Source organism: Octodon degus, unplaced genomic scaffold (assembly GCF_000260255.1).
Source record: "Octodon degus isolate 3935 unplaced genomic scaffold, OctDeg1.0 scaffold00244, whole genome shotgun sequence".
Taxonomy (NCBI): Eukaryota; Metazoa; Chordata; class Mammalia; order Rodentia; family Octodontidae; genus Octodon; species Octodon degus.
Genome location: NW_004524820.1, coordinates 2,276,729 through 2,285,082, shown reverse-complemented (window position 1 = coordinate 2,285,082; position 8,354 = coordinate 2,276,729). Strand labels below are relative to the sequence as shown.

Here is an 8,354-nt window from a genome sequence, read left to right as displayed (position 1 = left end):
ATATGGCTAAGAAGAATAGGAGCTTTAAAAAAATCAGGAATTTGTTTTAAAGCGTGTTAACTCTGAGACGTGTATTAGCCAAACATGCAAATGAATACAGATGGAAGATACCTGGTTATTCTGAAGTCAGAGGCATGGTCCACAGAGGAGATATAATTTTGAGAATGATCAGTACAAAGACACCACTTAAGAGGATAAAGGTAGCCAAAAGTCACTTAGGAAGAAAAGAAAGAAGGGAAGGTGGTCATCAATACATTAGTGTGATCAGAGCCTGAGAGGTGTACAAAGCCCTGAGAGACTTAAGTAGGCTTGATCCTGCAGAGACCCTCATGTCATATATGGGCAGTGTGAGACTTTATTCTGCAAGCAAAGCAAAGGCACTACTGAAAGCTCATGGAGAAAGCAGCATCACGGGGTATGGATTTTAGAAACTGTCAACAGGGTACAGACTACGAGGGGGCAGTTCTGACAGACGAGAGCTCAGAAGAAAGCTATGACAAGAGTCTACAAGGGGGATAATGAGGATGTGGAGAGTGTCATCTACAGAAGGACAGGCAGCTTTGAATGAAGTTTACATGGTGCTTTGACAGAACTTAAAGAGCATTTAGATAGAAGAGTGAAAGAGAGAGAGGAAGCGAGATAGTTCACATGTTTCTTCCTTAGATAACTGATTGGAGAACAGAATCATTAACTAGAGTGAGAATAGGAGACGAGGTCGGAAACAGGAGCTACAGGGACAAAAAAAAGAGAGAGAGAGTTTGAAAAGTTGAGTGGTAATATCGGTTGCATATTTCAACAGTGATGCCAGGGGCCTGTTATGCTTACGGACATGGATTTCTGAGTAATGGTTTCAGTTCGGATCAAGCTGGGCCATCAGCTAAGAGGTGGTAGTGAGAAGGAGGAGCAGACCAAAGAGCAGCAGCGCTTGGAGGAGCCTTACAAGCAGTATATCCAGCACGGAGGAAGAAAGGCAGGCAGATGGCGTTGGGTGTGACAGGACTGAGAGGGACACAGTATATGACAAAAAACAGTGTCAAATCTTCGTACGAAAAAGCCAGGGGCTTGAGTCCTATGAACTGTCTGCACAATGTAGATTTTCAAAAGGCTTTGCTGTATTGGGGGAGGGGGTGGGAGTGGATGTTGTAAAATTTTGAAAAAATAAATATAAAAGAATGTGATGTGCATGGCTACTGAGACATTAAAATGAGGATGGGGTTTGATACCCGGCATACCGTGCTGGCCCACTGGTAGGGCCCATTGATACTGGGTGTGGTGGCGCACACCTGTAATCCCAGCACTTGCAAGGTTGAAAACAGGAGGATCACTATGAGTCCGATCTGTGTAGTGAGACTCTGTAGACCCTGCACTAAAATTAAAAAAAAAAAAGTAAAATGAAAATAGCAAAAGATAGGTGAAGAGAGAGGGAAAGGTCAACAGAGAAGGAAGAATCTTGGGCACCACTGCCGCATTTATAGATGTATCATCTTTGTCTAAATACAAATATGTTTTTCAAATTAAGCTCTTACTCCCACTTAGGCCAGAGAGTGAAGAGGCTGAAAAAGTCCATCAGATAGTAGGTGAAAAACCTGAGAAGTCACACACTAAAGAGAAGAAACCCAAAGCCAAGAAGGCTTCTGCCAGTGCTACTGGTATAAAGGGTAAAGTTCAGGCAAAATGTCCAAGAAGGGGCAGCCCCACTGCAGCTGAAATCCTGTCTTGGTTAGAAGAATTGGTAGAGACTCCCGATCTGCTGTGTATTCCAGAAAGCCTTTGTACAAGAGAAAGTACACAGCTGCTAAATCAAAGGTTAAGAAGAAAAAGAAAGTTCTTGCTACAATCACAAAACAAGTCGGTGGGGACAAGAACGGAGGTACCTGGGTGGTTAAGTTTCAAAAAATGCCTAGATACTAACCTCCTGAAGATGTGCCCCGAAAGCTCTTGAGCCTTGGTTAGAAACCCTTCAGTCAGCATGTGGGGAAACTTTGAGCAAACATCACTCCCGGCACCATCGTGCTCATCCTCACCAGGCATCACAGAGGCAACTTCTTCCTGAAGCAGTTGCCAGTGGCTTTCTACTTATGACTGGGCCCCTTAGCCTTAATCATGTTCCTCTACAAAGAACACACCTGAAATTTGTCATTGCCACTTCAACAAAAACTGATATCAGCAAAGTGAAAATCCCCAAACACTTCACTGATGCTTGCTTCAAGAAGAAGCTGCAGAAACCCAGACACCAGGAGGATGAGATCTTCAACTCCGAGAAAGAGAGATACTAGATTTCAGAGCAGCGAAAGGTGGATCAGAAAGCAGTGGACTAACAGATTTTAGCAAAATCAAAGCTGTTCCTCAGCTCCAGGGCTACCTGCAATCTGTTTTTGCTCTGACAAATGGAATTTATCCTCATAAATTAGTGTTCTAAATTTCTTACCTATAACCTAATTAGATGACTGATACATTAAAAAAAAAAAAGTCCATCAGTCCTATGGGTTGGGGGCTCTCGGTTATGGGCTGTTATAATAAAAGGAGAAAAATGGAGGAAGGAATAGTTGGTTAACATTTTCCAAAATGTAGAATACTTTTCAATTTGACTAAAACTTCCCATTAGTAAATTTTTTATTCTAAGTTGGACTCTGAGTGCTGTATTTGTTAGCTATGTTGTTCTAGCAACCCTGATTCCCAGATGTCTGCTTCCTATATCTGTTGTTCAGGTCACTTTCATAATTGGATTAAGTTTCTGTGAGATTGAGAAGATGCACTAGAGATGAGGCTGCTGTAAGTATCTGCCTGAGCACAGGCACTGTGGCCTCAGCTCTGCCTTGCCCTGGGAGCGTGCTTTGGTGTCTCTGGTTGGTCAGTAATACCACATCTGCCACAAGAATCAAAATGCAATTCTTCATGATTATTTTCACCTTCTACACAGGTCCGGGGTTCTTACCCTGTGTTGCAAAGAAAGGACTTTGCTAACTTAATTGACCAGCAAGCTAGTAAGAGCAATTCTCTTCTTTATCATGAGGGAATATCTGATGGGAATTTGGAGAAAGTCGCTCACCTCTGAAAGAACTTGCTTTCTTCGTGTAGAGGTAACAACACTTCAATATTTCACTTCTGCTTTCCTATACTTACCAATTCTTGATTATAATTTACTTCAAACTTGTAAATTAATAGATAAGTACTTTCATCAGTCTATGAAGTATTCCCGGGAAACTTTTATTCAAGGAGCATCTTTTCTTTCAGAAATTATATTCAATTAATAGCAGTTTCTTAGCAAAAAAATAAATATCACAATGGAATATTTATAGACAAGTGAAATAATGTTTTAGCCTTAACACTTTCAGTAGAGTCAAAAGATGCTTAATCAAAGAAGTGATCAAAGCTCCGATGCATTGATCCTATAGATTAGATCAAGTGTGAGTGGCACAGAAAATTGAGCTGCTTCCTCTATCGAGTAGCGTGAAATGTAAAGAAAAGACGCACAAAAACAGAGACCCTGAAGGCCATGCTGGTCATTCACTGTTGCTGTTCCTTGGAAACTTCCTACTGTTTTCATAACATATACTTTTGAACTCTTATTTTTAGCGGAAGCTGCCAAACTCTATGAGTCCTGTAATGTTTTGCTCTCTAATTAGTTTGAAAGCCTGTAGTTGTTTAGGTATAAGTCGGTCCACAAACTCTGCCGATTGATGTGAGCAGGATTGACCAGGAAAGTTGGAAAAATGGCTATGTATTATTATTTGCTCATTTATTTAATTTTGTCTTTTGATCAAGTCAGGATGCTAATGCTGAAACAAAACAAAACAACACCACACAGCACAGAAGGAGCTTCTTTTAAAACAGCCAGTAGCTGGCTTTATTTCTTTGGACACAGCGATTTCATGTTTGAGTGGTCCTGTTGATGTTTAGAATTGGAGCACAGACTCCCTCAGATGACCCTCGGAGGTCAGCCTACTCCAGAAAAAATCTGCAAGGTCAGTGATGAAAACAATGCTTCATAAGAGATGCATTATAATATATTATTAATGGGAGTTGGCGTTTGAGCAGCTCTATGTATGTTTTTAACAAAAATCTGGAAAAGAGACCAAATGAGTGTATACCAGGACAGTTAGTGCTGTGCTCAGAATTTGTCAGTATGCTCGAGTTTATTAGGTAATAAGATCCTATGCACACTTCCCCCTGCAATATGAAAAATGTCGAGACTGATCACGTTTCATTAATTGTCTCTGTGCATTGTCTGTGTAATGTGGCTGCTTGACTGCTGTTTCCTTTACTCTAATCAGTTGTTTTTACTGTAAGTACAAAGAGGGAGGATGTGTTCAAAGCTGCTGCAGAGTCATAGAAAATGGCTTATATTGGTTACCTCTACCGCTTCCTGAAGGGATCCTCAGGGTGCTCATTCCTGGAAGTTCTTTCATCAACTCTCTCTGAATGCATGTATGTAAATACTTCATATGATTTTAGAGCAAAGCTGCTTAACTTTTATACTTTCAACTTTTCTCCATAGCTATTTGTTCTTTATTTGAGGGCTTTTGGGAAGGCAGAAAATTAAGTTGCTACAGTTTAACTCTGTGCTGGGAAAAGAAAGATTATGAGATTTTGTGAAGTTGTTCTCATTATTTTGATGAAAAGCATGAGTTACAGATCGAAGGACTTTATATTCCTAGAAGCACATGTAGATTTTAATTTTTCCTAATTATCATTCGATGCATTATAGTTGGGAGCAACACACACAAGCCTTTGCATGGTGTGTGTTGGTCCTTGCAAGATTTGCCCCTCTGGCTAAAAGTAGACACAGATCTTATTATGTAGACAATATTATTACCAACCAAAAATATGGATGAGTTTACTAGGAGTTGTGTCACAGTCGAAAACATATCTTTTAAAGGAAGGATTTTTAAATCTCCTTTCCACATTCCCAGCTTCATAATGTCCATTCTCATTAATTTCCCTCAACCTGAGTCTAGCATCTTCTAATACCATCATCAGCTCACTTAGTCACAAGCTGATCTTTCCAACTCTGCTTTAACTCTAAATTATATCTTTCTCCTGCTAAGGAAGAAAAACATATCGTTAGAATCTAGAATGGTCTGGTGCAGTGGAACAGGTGCAATTCCATCTCTACTCCGTCGCCTGGGTTCCATAGCCCTGGAGATACTACCTTAATGTTAGAATTCATTATTATGCAGACTCCAAATCTAAACATCCAGAGTGGCTCATGATGAGGCTTAGTCCTTTTTTTCAAATGTGCAGTGTGACTGTGGAGACATCTCATCTCCACCTGCCTTGATTTCATCCAAAGATCACCTCTTCACAGCCTTCTCAACTCAGCTCATCCTCTCGCCTCTCAAAATCATGTACAAAAAAACCAAACTGAGGCCTGTCACAGCCCAGTTTCCTGCTAAAATTTCCAAGTGCAAAATCAATGAGCCTCTTTGCTCCCTCAAATGCCCTTTGCCCCAGACACTTTGCCTTTATGTCATTAAACACAAGACAAAGTCTGCAGCCGGCATGCTGGCCACATCCCCCATTGCCACTATTCGGGCCAGGCCAGACAAAAGGGGACAGAGCTGAATGAGATAATACACACCCAAAGTGCTTTGAAACCTCCAAAGACAGATGCTTGATGAATACCAGGCATTACTATTATGTGGTTCCCTGCTCCCGGTCATGACAAAGTCTGCACAGGTCGAACATCTGCAGCTTTGGTGTACTCTCACAAATGTATTTTTACTTTTCCAAGCCTTTGGCCATTAACTTCTTGCTAATATTTCTGGTTCTGCTGGGCCTCTATTTAAGCACTTAGTCAATATTGGCACTTGTCCCCTTTCTGTATCTGTAGATATCACTTAGCATTCTCTACAAATTAGCAACACAATTAAGCAACGATGACTAACCATTTTTGCCCTCCATACACCACCTCACTTTTAAATATGTTCAAATTTATCCCACCATTTAAAAATCAACTTAGTGAAAGCATTATGCTACTCTCAAGGCTTCCCTAATCAATTTGGTTAGATTGGAAGATCAAAGCGTCTATCAAGTGTTTTGTTAATACTTACAGGTGGCATATTCATCGAGCTTTTTGGGAGTTATTCTTCTGTTCTCTGCCACTATAGACTTTGAAAAATATTGTATGCATAGAAAAGAAATTATTAACCTTTGCTATTTTTCTCTCAAACAGTCTCATGGTTGAATTTTACATTACTATTGTCCTGTTCTTTTAATAAGGGTTGAACCTGATCTCAAAAGAAACAGAAAACAACACAGCTTGTTAAAAATAAAAATACTTAAGTGATTATCAAATAATTTGATACATTTTTTAAAATTAATTAACTCCATTCCAGAAGGCCTTTTGAGAACTGTTGTTTGGGGGCAATTAAAAGCAGATTCTGGTTTTTGTATTTAATCTGTGTTTCCCTGTGAGCCAATGACAGCTTATAAACACAAGCGCACAAGGGAGCACTTTAGTTCCATGTCAGGGCTGATCAGGAAGAGCAGTTTCTTGACTTCTCTGCTAGCATACGTCCATTCTCCTGTCTACTGGAGCAATTCTCCCTTCCACATAGCGATACTCTTAAGTACCAGTGAGTTAATATTTGTAACAATCAGAAGCCCTGTAATAAAATGGGTTGCACCAAAATCAGTAATCACTTAATGACATCTAAACCTCTTTTTTTTCACCACTCTTTCAAGAGTCGCTTTCTAAAGAGCTCTTTATTCCATTATTCAAATTCTTCTTGATAGTCAGATGCCTTAAGATTCAATAGTCTAATATTTTGGTCATCTACAATAGAAATCTGTGTTTCCCATATGCTGTAGAACCAGATGGTTCAGGTTGGTCTTTTATTTGTCAGGCTCAGTATAAAATGCTGCTCTCTCGCTTGCTTGATCTCTCTCTCTCTCTCTCTCTCTCTCTCTCTCTCTCTCTCTCTCTCTCTCTCTCTCGGTTTTAACAAAGGCCATCCAGTTTACCAGTCCCCTACCCCCTATACACACTCCAGGGTTTGACAACAGGCTGAACCAAAAGATGAGCAACTTCTCAGCTGGCCTCCAAAGGCACTCTCAGCATGGTTAGCCCCCACTTCTGTCCCTGCTGACTTTTTATGCAGGCCCTTGATTGAGAACCAGTCCAGCTGGGCAGCCTGTTAACTTCTTTAACCCATTCCTACCCAGCTCACCTCTGTCAGGCACTCTTCATGAACAAAACTACCATCTTAGGGAGCTTGCACTGAACATATGCACCTGCCTCCCCCGTCCTACATCCTAACTGCCCAGTGTTGACACCAAAAGAAGTAAAAGGAGCTTATAATTACTGTGCACTTGCTATATAGCAAGTGCTGGGGAAGGCCCTCTCAGTAGTCATTCTGTACAACCTGAGAAGAGATATGATTCTACTCACTACACAGAAAAGTAAGAGGAGGTTCAGAGACACTAAATAACTAGTCAAATATCCAAAAGTGGTGAAATAAGATCACCAGTCAGCTGTATCTGATTCTAATTCCATGCACACAGCTCCTCTGAGACAGTCTGAGAAAGAAGTACAGAGAGAGAGAGAGAGAGAGAGAGAGAGAGAGAGAGAGAGAGAGAGCTCTTTAAGTGCCTACAGATGCTGACAAAAGCTAACCATTCAGGAATCAAAGTACCAGAGTTTAGATTTTAAGGGTAACAGAAATAAAAAGAAAAATAGATCTCTAAATACAAAGTGCTAAATTTCATAAAATATCCATACATGGTTGAGGGGCATGCAAAATGGGAAAATGTTACTTTCTTTGAGGTAGGGAGAGGGTAATTTCTGTCTTCAACTCTGCATTGCCCTTTGAGTACATGTTCTAATATCACACCTTGCCCTTTTAGTTGTGGTAGATACTTTCTACTTCGCAGCATGTTTTTACCCTGGGAGTAGGTACACAACTCAAAACACCTTGAGAAGCAGAGACTCAACTGAAAGGAACAGCAAGTTCAGAACTGGAGGAGATATTGCAAAGCACATCGATTCTAAAACATCACACTGTACATATGAGGGAGAGGAATGAACAGAGAGAAATCCTTCCCAGAGGACACATGGCAGAACGAATACAAATGTATTCTACAACTCCTATGTATTAGGTGTTTTCCTAGGTGTGCTAGTAATTAAATCACTAACTCTTAGTAAATGCACTTTACACACCCTGTTGTGTGCTAAGATAGTCATGGTCTCTCCCATACTAAGTTTTTTTTTCAAAATTTTATTGATAAACAGATAGCAATGAGACAGTTTCAAATCAAATTGGAAGTACAGTTTCAACAAATAATACACTGCATATATTCTTCTTAGTGGTTAATTGCTGTACAAGATGCGAACTTGAGATCCTATTTACAAA

At 40.2% G+C, this 8,354-nt stretch overlaps 1 pseudogene; it reads left to right on the top strand.

The window, feature by feature from the left end:
• The first annotated feature begins 844 nt into the window (after window positions 1-844).
• Window positions 845-2,419, top strand: LOC105740945 (annotated as a pseudogene).
• The last annotated feature ends 5,935 nt before the right edge of the window (window positions 2,420-8,354 follow it).